The 22,972-nt window shown below is 25.9% G+C and overlaps 1 protein-coding gene across 3 annotated transcripts in view; it reads right to left on the bottom strand.

Annotated features, from left to right (window-relative positions):
• The window catches only part of LOC100162988 (phosphatidate phosphatase LPIN3), a 40,817-nt gene extending 19,271 nt beyond the window's left edge, over positions 1–21,546 (bottom strand). For 2 of the 3 annotated variants that reach the window (XM_008180499.3, XM_008180500.3), the window contains exons 1-2: positions 21,399–21,546; positions 5,241–5,286 (exon numbers count right to left, since the gene is read on the bottom strand). The gene's annotated coding sequence lies outside the window, so the exon portion shown is untranslated. Of the gene's footprint in view, positions 1–5,240; positions 5,287–14,868; positions 14,879–21,398 lie in introns of those variants that run through there. The other variant, XM_016800964.1, reaches the window with a different exon arrangement.
• Positions 21,547–22,972: the final 1,426 nt, after the last annotated feature.

The raw sequence follows: 22,972 nt of genomic DNA, 5'->3' as shown, positions 1-22,972 counted from the left end.
CGAGTCGCGACATTAGATAGATAAATCATAAATATGGTAACTAGGACAAATATTTCTTCTAACAACCGACATTTCTGAAAAAGCCAATCACCAAAACATAATATTTAACTTTAAGCATTGTTTGGATGTTCTATTTTACTTCATTGACCCGATAAAATATATACCGCGAAAATGTTTTATTATTGGTCACGACTCACAGATGCTGCGCCGAATATAGTGAGAGCTACAAAAGTCTTACAATCGCTCCATACTTACTTATAACTTACAGGTGACCAAAAAACTAGAATAATCAGATAATCTATTGAGCTATCAGGGCATTCTATGATTGTAACCATATGAGATGGAATGGGACGAGACACAAAAAAGTGAGTATTATCTTTTGGGGTAGGCTGGGACTAAGAATTAGACTGATGAAATGAGCTCAGTAGTTTTTTACTTATAGTGCTTGGAAATAGAGAATAGTGGAATAGAGTAATAGACATAATGGTGGGGGAATTATAAGAATTAATAATGAAGTCAGCGTAAGTATAGGATACTGTTTTGTACCAGCTCAGAGCTCTATATGGAGATCATGAGTCAAGTAAGGATGTTATAATTTTTTAAATGAAGGAGGAAACGTCATGGAGTGGATGAGAACAGATTAGTGTTGTGTTTAATGAAACTCAAAGATTTCAGGGCTGTACCGACAGTGGTATTAATACGGTGGTCGTGGGAAAGAGTTGGAGTCTGATAAAATTCAAGATCCTTAGAGCAAGATAAACATATGGGTGTAGGTAATTTTTCTTTAATATTTTAGATTTCAAAGAACATTTTTAAAAATGTATATTATTTTGTTATTATTAAATGTACCGAGTACAGGTGCTCGTTTATGCTATTGAAGTGTGCATATAAGTATGTTATACATTAATACATTATGCTTATATTTATATACAGATATACGGTCGTCGGCGGTGTCAATAAGTATAATATACCGATACTAATTTGCGGTGTCACAACGGCCGTATATCATTTGCGCATCATTGGTTTACCTGCACCATATTATCGTACATCATATGCGCATCAAAATTCTAAACAATAGAAGGGTATAAAAATAATTGTACACACATATAATATTATATAGATATTGAATAATTTAATATACATAGGCACAAGTTTTTGTTAAATAAGCATTTAAAGTTCAAATGTTGACCAAATTTATAAAAAGCTCAACAATTTGCAAATTATTTTGTAGTTAAAAATTTAATATTCAGTTGAATTAGGTATATTATATGGCCATAGTTATAGTAAAAAATATACATAATACATATAACATATACGTAGTTTGAGTAAAAATGTTGTTCAGTTCAATTAGGAATATTACAGTCATAGTTATATAATTATAATACAAATATATAGGTACATATAGTTTAAAAAAAGCTAAACGCTTTTGGGTATACACCTTTTTTTCAGTTCTATTGTTAAATAATATTGATGCGCAAATAATGTAAGACCTTTTAAACGATCGATGCATAAACGATGTATAACCCAAAAATCGAACGATGCGCAACTGTCTTACAAAAAAGGTCAAAAATAACAATAGTGATGCACAAACGACAACCGGCGGTCACAACTCGTATGATTATATGAATATGAAACGTGTTAACGTGTTATTAATAATCTATAAAAAATCAAAAATACTATTATACTAAAATTTGAATGAATAATGAAATTTCCAAAAGGGTAAAACAAGTAATAAAATATTAAAGGTAATACAATGTTCTTTGACTTATTTTAAAATGTCATATATCATATTATGATTGTTTGGACATTGTTATGCTTAGATTTTTTGGCCATATTTGCAGGCATTATTTTTGAGATCTTATAACTGTTACAAGGTTACAAACATCCTAGCCCTGGTTATAACTATTGTACTATTTGAGTAATAAACAGACAACTGATAAACTTTGATCATACAAAATTACAAGTATACCAAAAAAAAACTACGAATCATAAATTTTAATAATGTTTGTGTTTCTGTAGTATAGTATATATAGCAGGGATGGCAAATCCATGGCACGCGAAAAGATTTTGTGGGCACACGAAAATTTTTACTAAATATATTATATATTATGGGTAATAGGTAAAAATATTTTGAGCATACGGCTTTTATCGGTCATTATTATTATTATTTATTATTATTATGTAGCTAAACTAACCTTTTTATACATTAATTACAATCGAATTATAATATAACAAAATATAATTTTTTTCATGGCACGCTCTAAAAAAAAAAGGTAATTTTGGGCACGCAGTGTTCAAAAATTTTGCCATCCCTGGTATATAGGTATTCATTTTATACAAATTCAGTTTTAATAATATTGATTGCCGATTGGTAAAAAATGCATTTATGAAGCATTGGTGAATGCTATCTGCATAATTATTATGTAGAGTGTAGACGATTTGCTGACATATAATTTCCTACTTTCACATCTTCCGTATGTAGTTTCTATACATGTATATGGTACGCGTGTAAACTGTACATATTATTATATCTAACCTAGACCTATAAAAAGTTGGTAGGTATGTTATATAAATTAGTAACAACATCGTTCCACAGTATTCATATTTTCGAACAGAATAAAAATTGCTCACCTAGTTTACAGATATAGCAACAATTCAATTAAGATAGGTACCTAAACATATTATATAAAACATAGGTATATATTATATAATTACAATTATTAGCATTGTATACGGTATATCGTATATACATATATATTATATATTACAAAAAATATAAAATGTATTTATACATATATAGGTAGGTACATCGTACATATAGCCCAATATAGGGATAACAGAATTAAAATTAAAGTCGTTAAAAATAATATATGTCTAATATATTATATTGGTAAGTGGTGACATTTTTACAGCTTAACGTTGAATTCTCGAATACAATATACAATTTATTGATTATATTATTTAAATAGGTATAAATATTAGACAGCAAAAAAGGACTAAAATGCTAAAACTAAACATTAGTATAATACGTATACTCAATAAAACCAATATATATATAGCCATATATAGGTCAATCTATCTATTATTGTAATTTGTAAATTAAATCATAAATTCAGTAATTTAATAAACAGATACAGAATACAATTATATGTTATAATAAGTAGGTACATTATTAATTATTATTTATTAGAAATGTAATTAACACGACTATAGAACGTTATGACTAGTCGATTTTCAATTGGTTATACTATATACATAGAGCCATATAGGCAAACATACAAATAATTTTAACATACTATGTATTAAGTAGGTAATAATTATTAACTAAAAAGTAATAAGTATAACATAATAACTATTATGCACTAGCATTATGCAGTTTGAGCTTATATTTTTTTATGTTACTGAAATACTGAATACCTACTGATATATTTTGATAGTTTGATACTGTGCGTGTCGCAGAAACATCATTACAGTAAGTTATAGTTTTAATTAGTAACGTTTTTACAAAGAAATTATTATTAATTACTTTAATATCTTCTAATTATACCTTTAGGTATTGAGTACTTGTTTTTTTATTTTAAGCATTAACATAATAGGTTAGGTACCTACCTATAATTTTATATTATACATTTATACTTATATAAACGAAGTGTTTATCATTGAAGAAAATAAGTGACAAACCGATAGTTAATAAGATATTAGATATATGATATTATAAATAATTAATATCATTTACCTGTTTTTTTAGAAAAAAACATTTAAAAAGTATGAAAATCATATATAAAAAGGTGGGTAAGTCAATGTCACTCTGCTGTACAGTAGGTTACAAGTGGGTCACTTTAATGGATGGTGTTAAATTTGAATTCACTGATATAATATCATTGTATAAGAAAAACGATTCTGAGTGAAAATGTTTATGATATTACCAAGTACATTTGATGATATTATTGTGAATAAAGTATTTATATATTATAAGCTATTTACATGGAATCTTGTTATAAGTGTTCAATTCTTAGTTGTAAAAGTTGAATATTTTATAAATTATTAATAAATGTAATATTAATTACATTTTAAATTTGATAAATTTTGTCAAAATTTGAACTTTAATTTCTTATAAAAAAAAAATTGTGCCTATGTATTTTTAATATTTTTCAACTGCTATTGTAACAATATATCAGAAGCCTTGCATTAAATTTTCACGCTTTTTTGCCCAACAAATAAAATTTTATTGATATTTATAAAAAAAAAAACTAAAAAAATTGAAAACTGACAGTGTCCGTAAACAGCTCAAAAAAGTCAAATTATTTTCACACCTACCTACATAAGAAATCGAGTGAATATCAAATGTTGTAAAAATATGAATTTCAAACGCTCATAAAAATTTAACTTGACTTTCTTGTAGTCATTTTTTTTTTTTTTTTTGATTAAGGTAGACAAACTTATGAGGAATCTTGTATCTTCGATCAAAAAGAACATTTTTCATGATTTTCTAACTCAAAATAATTTGCAAATTTTCGTCATTTTTACGTATTTTGTCCTATTTTCGTATTTGAACTTTAGATGCTTATAAAAAAAATTGTGACTATGGATTTTTAATCATTTGCCTTTGAAACAATATACTAAGAACCTTCTATTAAATTTTAAGCTTTTTTAACCAACAAATACATTTTTATTGATATTTATAGAAAAAAATAAAAAAATGAAAACTGAAAATGTCCGTAAATAGCTCAAAATAAGTCAAAATATTTAAAAAATGTTATGGTGTATAGAAAATGAAAATTATAGAAACATTATTCAGTCAAAATTTAATGTACCTACGGTCATTTGTTTTAGAGTTGCACCAAAAACCAAAATCAATTTTCTCAAAAACAAATTTTGCGTAAAAATTTTCGTTTTTCCTTATTTTTTTTTTTTGTTTTTCATGTCGCTTTTGAAAACTACTGGGAATTTTTTTACTTTTGACCCCCAAAGTACTAACTAGATTCACTTTCCTATCAGAAAAGATAACGTTAAAGAAAATCTAAGCATTTTTACTGTCCTAAAAGGTGATGACAGACACAAAAATTTAAAATTTAAAAAACACACATCATTGTAAAATCAATACATTCATCGCTCCGCTCAGAATCTAATACTAAAATTCCTACCTTACCCTTAACCTACAAACCTACCTATGATAAAACGATACAAATAATATATTTTATTTAATCATATACTTATTATAATTTTAATTGAGTACTTACCACTATAGTGAAGTGTGTTAGATGACTTGAAATTGATTACAGCATTCTAAAAAAAAAATTTTGAAACATTAATACCTAAATATTTTTTATTTAATTTTTAATTGTAAAAAAATGTAATGAATTTTTTAAGAATACACATCAACAAAAGTTGCATAGATGGCTTAGCTATATAAAATATTATCCATAGCAACAACTATAAATAATAATATAATATTCGCTGCAGGGGCGTATACAAGGGGGGCGATAGGGGCGATCGCCCCCCTGGACATTGTTGAATGTGTTTCATGTATAGGTGCTTACATATTTTATTATAATATTATATAAAAAAATTAAAAATACAGTGCATATTTTTTCTTAATGGAAATGGATAATGGTTATCAAAAACCTGTTATCAATTTATAAAACATCTATAACCATCGAGATAAAGAATACTTATGTGCATTCTTTATCCCACAGGCCACAGACTTCTATATAATATTATATAGAAGTCTGTGCTTTATCCCGATGTCTATAACGGACTATAAGATAGGCTCTGTAATAGACAGTGTGACATCGATGTTGAAAAATTGTTAGAATTGAATAAAACGTGCTGTTGTTACAATAATTGTGGATAGACAAGGACAACCGTGGTTGATGGATGTTCTCTATATCAGATATAGAGAACATGAATACAGATTCTGTGGTATGTGCAATGTGCTACAATTACGGCTGTAGATAAGACTGATAAGAGTCAAAAGATTAGAGATATCGTGGCTATAATCACAGATATATACAATAATTATTGTATATATAGCAAGCGAAACGATCGAAAAATTTTAATCCGCCAATTTATTTATAATCTGTACATTGTCGTTTATGTGTAAATTTTTTTATAAGAACCTATGATTTGAGTTCGAATTTCGCCCCCCCCCCCCCCCTGGAAGAAGAGCTAAATACGCCCTTGATTCACTGCATATAATAATAGGTACTTAAGTATACTGAGATATATTTATTCTCTATAATTTATTTTCAAATTAATTTTGTTAATTCTGTTGAGAGTTGAAGAATTGTATAATTTTTTATAATAATTGTAGTTAGGAGGTATATATATTATATATTACAGTCGAGTCACGATAACACAAAGTTGAGGGATAAAAATCACTTCGAGATATTTATTATTCGAGATAGGTAACAAACTCAAATTTAACCTAACATAACTTGAAGAAAAAAAAATCGAGTCGTCAAGTTTTTGTATTACGGGGTTCGAGTTATTGCGACTTGACCGTCTCGACTATATAGGTATTATGTAATATTTGTTGGTTTGTATTAACTCTATTGAGGGGGTGATGGCATAAAGGCGGTAACATGAGAAGTGACTTCGTCTGTAACTACGTGATATAATATAGCCTATAGGAACGACAATTGTTGACATATCATCAGTATTTTCTTATATAGTTATATTACTATTTACTATTCAAATTTAAAATCAAGTAGGTAATACATTAATTCAAGCCCTGTTTCAGACTTAAGTCATAGTAAAATATAGAGCTGCAGACCTTATTGATAGTTTTGAATCATCGTGGTTTCGTTATATTTGTACATAATATATAATATATAATATAATATAATATATTTGTATATTATACTGTATACTGTATAATGCATACAAATAGTATCGGGTATTATCGGGTTTCAACCAATTCAGATTATGTTCTTAAAAAAATTTAGATTGTAGGCCATACTCGCATACCTAATGTAACAGATGTAAATACTAAGAAAGTAGAAACTTTAACTATTCATATAAGTACAATAGACAGGCTGTATGGTCCCGGATGTCGGATAGGCGTATAATATTATTAATCCTAATAAATATGTTTGTGTCTTATTCAACACAACATAAAAGTAAATAGTATATATACCGTATATAATATACGTCATATATGGTATGCGTATAAGTATAAGTGTATAGGTAACTGTTAAATGCACATTAGGTGTAAAGTTAGAGGGTGCTAAAATAAATTGTTCCACAACCCCTCAGGAGATATGGTCTATGTAATACAACACAATATGCTTATTTTTTTTTTTATAAAAGTTTTATTAAAATATTGAATCAATATAACAGATTGATAGGTACCGTCAATCGAGGTGAGATGTAACAATTTGGTTCTTGTTTAAACATTTCAAGATATCTATCAGGGTATTTAATATAATTTGATTGTACCTCCATTAAAAATATTATTTTCATATTTATGACTATAAATGTTATCTTCAACCATTGGTCTAATCATTACCTCCGAAAACATTTTTCATGATCACAGCGATTTTATCATTGCTTTTAAAAGTGCTTTAGATTTTAGTAATAGATGTCGAGTTTAGGGGTTTGTATATTTTGTATACATTAAAGGATACTTCAAAAGAAGAATATTGTAATTAAAAGTTTAAAAACATTTATTCCTACTTGTATAGCTTTAGTTTTATTTTCAAAAAAAATCTAAGGGTGACTTGTAATATCATAAAAACGCATACAATGCATAAAATGCATAGAATGCAGTTTAGCTTCTAAGTAATTTTTTGAAATTTTTTTTTTCTAAATGTGTGTTTTTGCATGCTTAATTTGATGATATTTTCAAAAAAAGTCCCTCTTACTTTATTTGGTAATTATTGTAAAAAAACTTCAATAGCTTATTTTTTTATTAACATTAAGAGTAAGTAAGATAGGTAAATTCTGATTTCACTAAAATTTTAAACATGTAAACATTTATAAATATTTTGTTATAAGTCCACTCTAATGTTCTTGAATTGAATTTTACGTTGAATTTTCATAGTTGTTACAATAGTCACCTAAAAATTGAGGTGACTTGTAACACGTGTTTTTTATTTTTTTTTTAAGCGAGTTTTTATCAAAAAACTAAATTTAAGGTTCTATTATATTCATTAGACGTGTGCGGAAATAAATATAATTTTTGTAGCCCAGTGCGATTTTTTTTAAGCTCATAATACTAAGAAGTACCGGGTTAAATACCAAAATCGTTTCAAGTCACCTCGATTGACGGTACCTAATATTTAATATTATTATAGAATATAAATTATTGAAAAAATGTTAACAATTAACATGTAGCTATGAAAATAATTTATTTAAGATTAGGTTTTAAAATTGAAAGCAGCCATTTGTTGAATAATTATTATTTTTATAGAAATTAAATAAAAATAATTCAAAATCCAAACTAAAATAGTTTATAAACGATTTGCAGTGAAGTAAATTACTAGGAGAACCTGCAATGCGATTATTTAAACCTGTGGATGCTTAAGTAGTTATGTGTATACCTACTATACATAATATGTTTATGTTATGTAGGTACCTATAATATAGTGTATAACTAATAAGTAATAAAAATTAATAGTTACATAAGCGAAAATAGGGGGGGGGGCTTTAGGGGCTAACAATTTTAAAATGCTATATTGCAATGGTTTGCTTGCCTTTAATATATTTAGCCCGCCCAAGTCAAAAGTTGAAATTGCGCCTCTGCTTTAAAATATAAAATAAAGCGTTATTATTGATAGGATTTATAGGATAATTTTAGAAATCTAATAAAAATGCCAAAATAATAGGATAGGCACCTAATAATTGATAATTAACTCTTTTATAATATTGAGAATTTGTTACCTACCTAATCACCTTGTGAAGTGTACCGGAAGAACACAATAGTCAATAGTATCTATACCCATACCTATATTATATTATATATTAATATATTATACTTGTTAGTTGTTCAATTCTAGTCTCGTTCAATGTCATTTCAAAGAATAAAAAACATACAATGTATTACAAATTACAATACAAGAATATAATATAATATTGTGTTGATTAAAGTATGTTCAACCTTTAATATATTACACATTAATTGATAAATGTACTATTGTAATAGCTGTTCTAGAATATTATATCTTTTACTTTTTATAGAATTTACTTGATAGGCAGCTAAAATATTTCACAATTTCAAAAGGTACTGTACAAATTCATAAATCGTAGATATTTCTAACATCTACGAGACAATTTACAGGTGGTTAATCTGAGTTTAACTCATAGATAGGTAGGTGTATAATATAGTGTAATGATATTTAACGTACCACATTCTTAATATAGAGGTAACTTATAATTTATAAATTATAACCAATAATAGTCAAAGGGGCATAGAAGAATTGAAAAGCAGAACTGTGAGAAAAGAATCAAAATTATATGGCATAAAATATTATATTTTTCTACAAAGCAAATATTATTATTAGTAAGTATAACTAGACACTGGATACTAGTATCTATATAATATAGAAATATAGTGTAATTCATACATGCAGATTGCAGAAATTTAATAGTGGCAGTATAGTAGGTACTAATGCCGGGATTCACAAAACATTTAATGAATCAATAATGAGGCAGTGAGTTAAATAAATGGTGCCTTAAAATTCCATCAAATTTAATAAATTGTTTATGCAACATTGCAACCCATCATAAATATTTTAAAAATTATGTCGGGTTGTGTGATATATAATCTATATATATTATATTATAGAGTATAGACTGTATAGTGTATCTACTATCTACTATACCATCAGTAAAAAAATATACTACTCATAATAAATGCTACTACGTACTCGTACAATATCCAAAAAAGTCATAATTTATCAAAAATTAATTTTTGTTTAAATTTTTTATGATCATAATTAGTCAAATTCTTAACTCTAAAATTAATTATTATGTATAATATATGTATTGCAAAATAATCAAGACAGATTTTAGTTAAACCGAGTTTAACTAATTAATTGATATCACAATTCTTTTTCTAACAATTGTATATTATTCTATAGGTAGGTATAGGTACTCACAGTATAATATTACATGTGTTAATTTAAAAACCTATAATGGTACTAGCTGATTACGTGCACTTCGTTGCCCATTAAATGTATCAATTCTATATGACTAACTTTGTTCAATTCGTCGTAATTTAATACTCCGTGTATGATGTTCGAAATTTCCGTTGCCTGGAATAAAAATTCTGATTCGCAGCAGTACATTATCAGGTAGGCAATCTACCTGCGGTAGATCGCGGACCCCGTGATGTTTGTACGTAAATGAATGATTTAACTCAAAAGTATCAAAGTTATACCAAGTTTGTCGTTTTTACTTAATTCCACCTACAATGGATTAATAAAATCAATTTATACAAAATCTTATCCTAATACCTAACCGTACTAAAATCCGACGAATAAAAAAAAACAAATGTAACCCTTTGTAAATTAACCTATATTCTTTCCCGAGTTCTAATCTACCCACAAACATTAATGTATATTTATACTTAACTAATAACCAGGGCCGTCCAGAGGGGGGGGGGCAACGGACCATTTTGCCCCAGGCCCCATTGTTGGAATATTTTTAGGGGTTCCCATAAAGTCTATAATAATATCTTTTTATTATGGTCGAAGGGCCCCCAAATTAATTTTCCCCTGGACCCGAAAAACCTTGGGACAGCCCTGTTAATAACTATATAAATACTATAACTATACGTCTATACAGACTAAACTCTGGAACTACTTATCAGATCTTCTTGTATATATATTATATATATAATATATATGTATATTGACAAAAGATAATAATACAAATCAACAAACATGCCCGATTAACCAATAGTAACCAATATATTATACACCGGTGGATTTTCCTAAAATTTTCTTTCATATAAACCTTCTCCGTGAAATACTCTTTCATTTAAAAAAAATAAAGAAGATCTGATAAGTAGTTCCAGAGTTTAGCCTGTACAGAGATTTTCATTTCACATTTTTATAGTTAGATATTATATTATAATTTATATTTAAAAAGTAAAGCAAATAGTTTTGTTTCTTTTTATTTTTATTTTTATTATTATAGCTTAAAAACCCATGGCAACCATTTATAAACAAAAATTTCTATTGGAAATCTCAAAATTCCAGTTTAAGCACCTCCCGAGGTTGGTCCTCTCCCTCTTTTAATTAGCCTATCTTTTAAGTTGGACCAAATTACACACAGTGTAAAATATTTCATTAAGATTGGTTCAGTAGTTTCGGAATTTATCCCGGGACAAACATTGTGACACGATATTTATATATATATATAGATATATCTATAACTATAAATGGTCTGTATCCCTTTTTCTAGAGAATATTAAAATATATGTAATTGAATAATTCTAATATTTTTAACAGAGTTTATTATGTATTATACTATTGATTATACATATTGTACACATTTAAATGTTACAGAGTATACTTTGCATATTATAATAATACGACGTGATTTGAATTTTACACATTTACACGGCATGTAGGTATACAATAGGATAAATACTCCGTACACAAAAAAGACACTAGGTACCTATAGTGTAAACATTCTTAGAAATATTAAAAACTATTATACAACATATTTTTGTAATATTTTGGAGGATATACTCAAGTACTACTGGATTCCCGCCAGTAAATCCGGCATTGACTATATTATTATATAGTCTGTATAGAACAGTAGAACACCTATTGTTTTCTTTATAATATATTTATATTATAAATTAAAATACTGATTATTGGCATAGTGCATATTATATTACAATGATATAGGTGTTACGCACTTAAACAAACGTATAGCCATTAGTCATTAATTTATAGGTACCTATTTACAGTTTATGACTCTATGACTAGGTACTCTGTATTACTATAAATATACTAATGTGGGCAAGTGGAAAATAACGCTGATTACTAATTTATTAACAAATAATGATTTTAGATATACAATTAATATACAGGATGATATTAATTCACCAAACATCATGCTCACCCTTATTTTTACATGTTTTTGTACTGGATACAAATTTTTTTTCTTTACTAATGTTTTCGGATAATATTTTATGATTGTTACAATTACCATGGTCACCAAGCAATAACTATAAGGTATATATTATAGGTACCAAGGTACTTATTACTTATTAGGTTATATCGAATATTTTCTTAAAGATTTCATACCTAGTCTATACCTAGTCTATATTTTACGTTATGTGGCAAACTCAAACATAACATAAACAAATATATAAATAATAAATACAGTATTTTGCTTAGCTCTCTCAAAATGTACAAACAGAAAAGTTAGTAGACATATTACATCATATTATGTAATTTATTTTACTTGTATTATTTTTGAGGGGGCTAAATTTTCAGTTTGTACGTTTTGAGAGGGCTAAGCCCCCTCAAGCCCCCCAAATCTCCATCTATGATTTTGTTAACCAATTTTGCAAAACGTGGATAAACCTTACTTTTTGGCATATAAGAAGCATTCAAATTTTTTTTGTTCTATTTAATTTGTTACGTAAGAGCAGCGACTACCAAAACATATAATATAATATGGTTCAATGTTTTACTGAGAAACAGAGAAAATATCAAATTTTGTTCATTTAACTATAACTTTTGGAACTTTTAAATAATATACTTAAGGCCAGCATATTTTCTAATACTTTTATACCTATTAATCATATAATCAGGCCAATCAGGGGTTAGAATAAAAAAAATTTCGTTTTTCGTTAGTAAGTTATTTTGAATTACAACGTTATACAAGGTTTTGAGTTAATCATTTTTTAGAATTAAAACGTTAGATTTTTTACATTTGACGGACTTCATAACCACATGTGTTGTCTTCGTTTATTTTTAATATCAGACTGTATACTGTATAATGACCATTTGAACCATTATTATATTTGAATGCAAAAAAATTATTAGGGATGAACCTCGAAAGGTTTTTTTTTATATGTTAAACCATCTTATGAGAATTTTAAAATCGTAATTTTTTTTAAATCGTTAAATGTTTCAAAATTAAAATATCAAGAATACTTCAAGAAGTACCCTGAATTATATTTTTGCCTTTGAAATTTGAATTTAATAATGATTCAACACACTTTAATATTAAAAATATTTAAGTAAATTTTTCTCGTAAAATGTATTATAATATTTTACATTAGTAAAACAGAAACAACATACTAAGCGTGGATATAACGTATAGGTTAACTCTTAACAAAATTGACTGCGCAATAGGCGTCATAATAATATGATGCCGGGTCACTAGGGTCAGGGTGTAATGTTACATATTTTCTTTTTACTATAAACAAAATACCGATAATATTAAAAATGTAACAATATTGTTTAATTGGTAATGCCATAATTACCGGTATACTATAATGCTTAGATTTTTCGTTAAGATAAATGATAATGATTATAAAATAAAAATATTTCCACGAAACCAATATAAATTAAATTTTTACAATACAGAACTAACGTCGAACAGAAGTATAAAATGGCATTAATTGTTTAGTTTTGCGTTATATAAGCATTTTTACTGCTCGATCCAGAAGCCAGAAGGAGATTGGTGCAAAAATAAAACACATAGGTATCATTGTAAAATCAACTCATTCATGTGACAGCTCAAAATCTAAAAAAAAAATTTTATTCGGAAACTTTATAAATATTTTAACACACTAGAATTAAATATACCTATAATATTAACACTTTTGCCAGTCGTTAGGCAAAGTAAAACCAACACATATTTACATTTAGTCTTGGTATTAATAATATATTATAAATATTTATAATAGTATAAAAAATATTGATCTTGTTGTAATATTTACTTCAGTAAGTACCTACTTCAGTAGTAGAGTAGATACTTGAAGTGATTCTTTGACCTTTAAACACAATAACTACTACAGTGAACTAAAAGGCATTTTGCTGACTCATAATTATTTAGATATGATTGAAAAATAGAAAAAATATGCAATTTAATAACGTATCCGATTAATTTTTGAAAGAAGGTATAGTAATAAACATATTAAATTGTTGACATAAAAAGTATAATATTAATCAATTAGATTTTACGCATATGTTGATGTGTACCGTTTGTGACGTAGGTACGACAATAGTGAGACAACAGTTAAGTTTTGACCTCGAATAGTGTCAATGTATATATATATAAATATATTTATAATAAATGCAAAAAAAACAAGCTGTAGGCAGTAGGCTTTTAACTCTATGATATTTGTTCATAACAATCATATTATAAAAAATATGTTTTTGCAACATCAAGGTCATTTCCAAAAACGATTTTTAGCTATAGTAAACAGATAAACAGGTTATATAATATATATAGAAGAATATAGTATATAGTAAGTACTTAAGTATATTATTATAGGTATTATTTTCTTATCCAATTAATAATAACCAATCATTATGAATGGCGTACTTATATCAAAAATAAAAGGGACACACTACAAATGTGTTTACAAACCTATTCAAAATAAATATTTACCAGTTCAAATTGTTTTTTGTTCGCAAACCAAATAACATGTTTTTATTTTATTATTTTTTATTAAATAGCATTTGTTAAAAAAAAAATATTAATTTCTGACAACGATTTTAGTTATAGTAAACAAATAAACAGGTTATAATATAATATTATAAAAGAATTATATAGTATAGGTATTATATTATTATAGATATTATTTTTCCAACTAATTATTATGACGTATATAAAAAATAAAAGGGACATACTACAATAATTTGTTTACAAACCTACAGGATAAATATTTACCAGTTAAAATTGTTTTTCATTTATAAACCAAATAACATGTTATTGTTTTATTTTTATTTTTTATATATGACTTTTATTAAAAAAAATATTACTTATTTTATCTCACTCGAATCTCAAGGGGAATACAAATAATTTTACTTCAGTATTTTTCGAGTTATATACCTCAAAAACAATTTTAAAAACACTTCAAGATGCAAGAAAAAATTCAAGTAATCGATACTTGATTGTACAAGAATAACAAGAATAATATATTATAAAATATAAGGTATAAGTACAAGTGTGAGTGAATGCGTGACAGCAAATCGCCACTTCCATATCTTTTTGTGTTTCATAGGGTAAATTTGAACTAAAGTTTTGGTTTTCTAATGAATCAAAATTGTTTCAAATAAAAAATACTTATAAAACATATTAACATAAATTGCAACATGAATAATTATATTAATCGTCATTAGTCATTACAATACATTATCTATATTTTTTACTTTTTTACGTTATTACTTTTATTAATGAGAACATACATTTTCTCAAGTAGAATATTTTTCTTGAATTGTTATACCTACATCAAGATAAGTAAGAAACTTAAAAAAAGATAGAATGTAGTAAAAAAATATTTATTTATCAAAAATATTCTTAATAAGGAACGTACTTTAAATTATGTTTAGTATTTTTTAAAAATTTGTTATTAGTGAATACACAATTTGTAAAATATAAAAAATTTTAATAGTTTCAAAAATTTTTTTCGTGTTTAGGTATTGTTAAAAGAATTACCATATGTATCATAAGTAGGTATATGAATGTTTTAAATCGAATTTTGAGTTTTAAATCATATTAGTTAACTTTAAGTGTATGCTTATTAGTATTATTTTTAAAAATAATATGAAACAAATCTATAGTTCTTCTAGGTAATACTATTTTTTAAGTAGTCACTTTAAGCAAGTTCTAAAAACTTAAAAGTATAAAATATATATTAATTATTGCATTTACTGCAGGGGTGCAACTAGAGCTTACATGTTGGGGGGGGGCTGTAACCCCCACCTAGTACCACATAAAAAGTAACCCGCGGGAGTAATGCCCCCATATCCCCCATAATATTCACTTAAAATTATAAAAAAAATCATAGGAAAAAAAAATTTTAGTTACTCAAGTTTCATTTCCAACAATAATAAATAATATTATACTGCATATGTTAATCGGAATAAAAAATCCCCAGACTACAATATTACTCACAACCACATGAAAATGATTGAACATGATTGAACAAATATTTTTAAACGCTAATTAGTGTAATTACCACATTATAAATATTTAATTACAAATATATACTTATAGTAAAGGTATACCATTAAAAAAAATTAAAAACCATGTAGGTATAAAAGAAACATTAAATCAAAAATTAATCTATATATTAAAAGTTAAAATATAAACCTGTTGAATACAATTTAAATTACTTTTATATTTATATTATAACTAGCTGATACCTTGCACTTCGTTGCCTGTTAAATGTATCAACTCTTGTCTGACTCAAACTTTGTTCAATTCGTTATTTAATATTCGGCGTATGGTGTTCAAAATGTATCTTAACTTTTCCGTTGCCTGAAATAAAAATTCTGATTCGCATCAGTATATTATCATGTAGGCAATCTACCTGTGATAGATCGCACACACCGTGTTGTTTGTATGTAAGTGTATGATTTAACTCTAAAGTATCAAAGACCAAAGTTATAGCAAGTTTATCGTATTCCACCTATAATGGATTAATATAATCTATTAATACAAAATTCTAACCAAACCTAACCGTGTTAATCAGATGAATATAAAAAAACCAAATTTAACCATTTTTAAATTAGCCTATCTTTTTACCGGAGGTCTAATCTACACACAAACATTAATTTATATATTTCTACTTTTCCGGTAGATTTTCCTAAAATTTTCTTTCATATAAACCTTCTCCGTGAAATACTCTTTCATTTAAAAAAAAAAATCAAGAAGATCTGATAAGTAGTTTTAGAGTTTACCCTATAGATAGATTTTCATTTCACATTTATATAACTTAGATTTAAACAGATAATATTTTGTTTTATATTACCTGTGTATAATTCCGTAAAAATTAAATCCCCAAAATAAAATATTACGTTTCCTAATAATATTTTGACGATAATGTATAATATACTAATAATAATAATTAATAATTATTAATTATTAATTATTAATTATTATTATTAGATGTTACTAAGCATTAGAAGTTGTTTTCACAAGTTTTACTTATAGATGGATACAATATTTAAAAGATTATATAAAATAAAAAATAAAAATACTTTGAATGTTCGCCATGAATACGCGAATTAATACAAATAATTATCAAACAATAGTTAATGACTGTAAGTACCTATTCCTTAATCCTTTAAAAGAACCATTAACATATTATGTTGTTTCAAATCGTGGTATAAAATAAAATAATATTATTGTTAATGTTTGAAAACTATTTATTGGGTATATATATTAATATTTTTAATAGTAAGTATACCTATATTATTAGTATATATTTGTAATTAAATATTAATAATGTGGTAATTAGTAATTACACTAATGAGCTTTTAAAAAATATTTGATCAATCAATTTCATGTGGTTGTGACCCTACATTGTTCGTAGGGGTTTTTTTTTTATTCCGCAATTCATTGTCTGTAGATTATAGTTCAGTGCATACATTTGCGGAAATTCGTTAAAATGTCAGGGGGGGTTAACATTATTAACATCGATGTGAGTGGTGAGGCTTCGATCCCACACAACTAAAAAAGGAGGGGGCTTGTGGAACTCTTGGGGGGGGGGGGGCTAAGCCTCTGTAAGCCTCTCGATCACCACCTATGAATGAATATACTGTAAACTATGTATACCTAATAATCTTACCAATATACTGACATAAATCGTTTCCTTAAAACTAATAGGTACAGACTACAGACATAGGTACAGCTAATGATTTACGATTTTTATCAGAGGTAGGCAATACAAAATAATTATAAACTTTAAATAAAAATTAAATAATTAAATTGTTTTCCAAAAACAAAAATGAGATATAGGTAGAGTTGAATTTTTAAAGGTTTATTAATATTTTAGGAAACATTTGAATTATTTATTTTGGAGGGTTATGTTGCGCTTATGACTTACTGACTTACTGTTATAAGTACCTAGCTACTAGGTAATATACGTATTAATAGTATTAAACTTTATAGATATTTTTGTAATAAATTGATATCTAACAATATAAAATTATAATCAAGTAGATACCAATTATTGTCAGATTATGTAGATTACTATTTTCTAGATTCCAGTAATAACATTTATAATATACCTATAATTTATTTAATGAATATCATACTACGCTGTTTATTGCTACTTATAAAGTTCATAACCGTACAACACCGTATCACTGTACCCCACGTAAGCATTTTTATACTAAAAGGCTTATGATAATAATGTTGACCTAACTATTTTGACCTTCAAATGTACAGACCCACTTTTATATAATCATACGTTGATTTTGATATGGCTTTATAATTTTTATAATACTAATTTTTAGTAAGTAATCACAATAATAAAATATAATAATGAAATAAATAACTAAAAAGTTGTGTAGGTTATAATATTTTAAGGAATAATAACCCTCCTTAGTACCTACCTATAAGGTTCTAAAGTACCAAATAATTTTTTTCTATTTATGAATGTTTATTAATTAGGTACTTAGTTACCCAATATGATAGAGTACAAGGGCGTCTGCAGGGGGGGGGCAAGTAGGGGCAGTCCCTTGACTTTTTCTGGGTTGATTATCATACATTATTGTTGATGATTTTAATGTTCTAAAAAAACTAAAAAATGACCTAACAATTCTAAATAGTGCACTAAATTATTTTTATTTTTAATATTAAAGATATAAATTCTAATATAAATTTTAAGCTTGTAAATGATTGTAGAAAAGTTTAACAGACAGAACTTACCATTTAGACTACCTATTTAATCTGCGAAAATTAACTATTTTTTTCTGTACCTATAGGTTTAGACTTTAGATCGTATATTTATTATAAAAATCATATAAAAACCTTAAACAAGTGCAAATTTAAAAATTAAACTTTAAATTTAAATTTAGAAAAAATTTCAAAATGCTCTAAAAATCTTTAAATGCAAAAAATGACCTTAAATTTAAAATCGTCCAAAAATTCAATGTACCTATGTATGTTATAAAACAAGTATCGCGTAGATTTGGATAACAATGCAAGTACGTTATAATCCCAACCTTAATTATTATTACCGTTTTATTATAAAATATTGCTATAAAATAAACTTTTTTTAAATTAAAAATTAAAAATATTTTATTTTTTTACAGGGTGATTTTTATTACACTCTATTCAGAGTCAGAACTAAGAACGTTTGTTTTTATAGATTATGAGATGTAGTGGTGGGACCAAGTGCAATACTGCAGTATCAACCAAGTTTTTACTTTTTTGATAAAAAAAATTTAATGTTCATAGAATAACTACAACTTTTCAAGTTTGTGGTATCAATGACTAAATAAGCTAGAAATATTTAATTTTATAAATTACCTAAAAATATAAAACTAACGGCAACATTTTATCTATTAAAAAATAATGTATTTGATAATTTAAAATTACATAACTATTCATTAAAATTAATGCTGTAAGATTAAGTTATAACTAACTATATGTACGTATAATTCATAAATATTTTTATACATATTTTTCACATATTTTTAAATATTTTTACAGTCCTTGTATATATGAAAGAAAATACGTCACAAAAATACTTTATAACTAATAGGATGGTGAGACAAAAAATGTAAAAAGTAAAATATTTTGCCCACCCCTTGACAACCTCCTGCAGCAGACGCCCTTGATAGAGTATAATAATATAATAAGTCGATGATAATACAATTAGCCATTAAGTATTTTAAATTTAAACTATAATAGTTCTGGGATGGTGCAATTATTTTGATTTAAAAATATTCATTTTAAATTGACTTTGTAGTTTGTACCTTCCTACTGGCTACTACCGAATAGGTTATAGCTTATATGGCATAGACTATAGGTACTATAGTATTATTGTACAGTGTGTTTAACGATAAAGGAAAACGAAAAATATTTCGAAACAATGCTGAATTTCATTTGCAGTTTTTTACAGCATAAAAAATTTAATATTATACCTATTTGTGAAAAATTTAAATTTTTTAAATAATATTCACTTATGTACCTACACAACTAAATAGCTGTTTGTTTTTTAGGAATTGATGGAATATTTAGGAGGTTTAGTCCTCCCCCCATTTTTACAAATGTGCTTTTTTATAGCACCTAAAAATGTATTTGTGTAATATAATATAATATACATAGGTTACGGTATAAATTTACTAGGTATACATTACATTTTATAAGTTATAATTAATTAATTTAAGAAACCTATAATAATCTATAATATACATTTATATACCTATAAGATATACCATATTTAATGTACCTACCTATTAGATTAGTGTTATTTTTTTAGAATTGCTTAGGCAATATTTTAATTTCTTTTACTGTAATTATAGGACAATATTTACAAATTGATAAATTAGTGTTGCCAATTATTCATATATTAGCATAAATGCATGAAACATTTTAAATTTTAATTAACTTTGTCTTTATTAGTGAATAATTAATACTTGTAATTTATCTATAGTAGGTAACTAGACATTAGACAACAATAACCTACTAGGTAACTATAATTGTTATAAAATATAAGTATTAAACAATAATAATAATAATTAATAGTGATTAATGACAAATAGACAACTTAAAACACCAAACTTCAACTACATTGTATTTTTATATTTTACAAATTAATAGATTAGTAGTTATACGTTTATTATCATATTATACACACAATATATATTATATATATATTATATATTATGTACCTTACATAATAATATAGTAATAAACCAGAAAAAACAATAAAATAAACTTTTCTATATCCTTAAAATGACAATTAACGAAATCTGTAGAGTTATTCAAATATTTTTAATTTAAGCTAATTAGCTTTTATATTGGTAATTACTATGATAATTTTAATGCAATAAACACTTTTCAAAACACATTCAAGTACAATTATTTGTACATATTTAAACATTTATACAGAGGCGTATACAAGAGGGGACGAGTGGGTCAGATCCCCCTTTTTTTATCCCCCCCTCCTTTCAGAAATCATGTCTACTGTTCTATAACGATGAGAATATTAATTATATCTATGTTATTATTTTAACAACATATTAAAATAAGCATATTATGTATGAGTATGATGTATGATTGTATTATATAATAATATATTATATTTATAGGTACCTATACAGTATGTATACATAATACATACGTAGGTATATACCTATAAAGTGTACATTTATCATTTATATTTCATTTAGAGCAGCCACCTATACTACATCTAGTAAATAATATAAAATATCGTATAAATATTACCATCAAAATCTTACCAGTTAAAATCACGGTGTAAATCGTCAACATTACTAAACACTTGTCTATTACGCGAGTAAAATACAAGAATAAAACATACGACACTAACCACCGCTAAAAACTGACTGACCGACTATTAATCCGCTCGGTTTGGTTGCTCAGCCATGGCTAGTATATAGTTATAGGTAGTTGTTTGTTTATCATTTACCTTCATTTTTTTAACATGCTCGTATTATTTAATGGTGTTTGCCGTTTGGTGGTAACGTGGCATGGCACATTTATTCTTCTATCATTGGATTATAATTTATATTTTATAATATTATTACTTGTAAAGTATTATGTATATCTTTAATTAATATCGAAGAAAAAGTAGGTAGTTAACTACTTATACTTAAATTTATATCCAAAATAATGCTTCAAAAAATATAAATAATATCCACCTATATGGCATATAAGTAGGTTAGGTATATTATATTCATTGCATTAATTACATAATATGTTTAAATTATATTATGAACATATGATTTCAAAGATCATTTTACAAAGAAACAATGACCTAAACGCATTTGCTTTAAATTCCGCTGTGAATACTAAAAAACGTTTAAGCTTCAATAATCTAACTTATACACAGTTATAATTTTAACTTTGTCCGGTGATTATAATTCATTATTCGGTGGAGGTAAAAGTGCACTTATTTCAAACATAGGTTATACTAAAATATAATAAATTCAACTTATAATTAAACCAAACGCCTACGTTACATACAATAAATATTTCAGTGTTTGGTATATTATAATGCTGTGAATTGTGCATTTATTCCTATTGCCTATAAAATATTCTTATACAATCGATGTTTAGTAAAAAAAATATAGACCTATTATGATAACCAACGTCACTAAATGTACAGCAATTTAATATTACTATAATTATTCAGCTATTTTTTGTCCACGCTAAAAAAATAAAATAGGTAGGAAAATAAAAAAAAAAGTTATACTCGTACACCATTTATATAACTGTATGTCTTTACGAAAGGTACGCGTAAATTTATTTAATAATAGAAACTCCAATTATATTGTAAATACTTAAGTACCTATACAGCATAAAATAAAATACATACAATTTTTAAAATAGACTAAAATGTTTTTAAGCTAATAAGGTGATGTTGTAGGAGCTGAAAAAATTCTTAAAGATAACTTTGGCACCGTATGCAAAATATTGCATACGGTACTTTTGGCAGGCACCAATGAACGTATTTTTTTAACCAAGCAAAAACAAATACAATTTGAGACATGGTCTCAACTAATAAGTCATATTTAGTCAATTCTGGTACATTTTTAACATTAATATAATATATTTTAGATAACAAATAATATTTTAGTATAATAGTATGTAGGACGTAGGTACTAGGTATATACCTAACACTTATGTTTTTTGACTTATAACTTATACTTTTTAGTAGTATGTAATATACCTTTGACTGATGTTTTTTTTACTTATAACTTATAACACAATCTATCATGATTCATGACGTACCTATACATAATATTGTGTTCATATTTATATTTTAATTTTATACAATTAACAATTAATTATT

Source organism: Acyrthosiphon pisum, chromosome A1, assembly GCF_005508785.2.
Source record: "Acyrthosiphon pisum isolate AL4f chromosome A1, pea_aphid_22Mar2018_4r6ur, whole genome shotgun sequence".
In the NCBI taxonomy this organism is placed as follows: domain Eukaryota; kingdom Metazoa; phylum Arthropoda; class Insecta; order Hemiptera; family Aphididae; genus Acyrthosiphon; species Acyrthosiphon pisum.
This window is presented reverse-complemented; position numbering and strand designations above follow the sequence as displayed.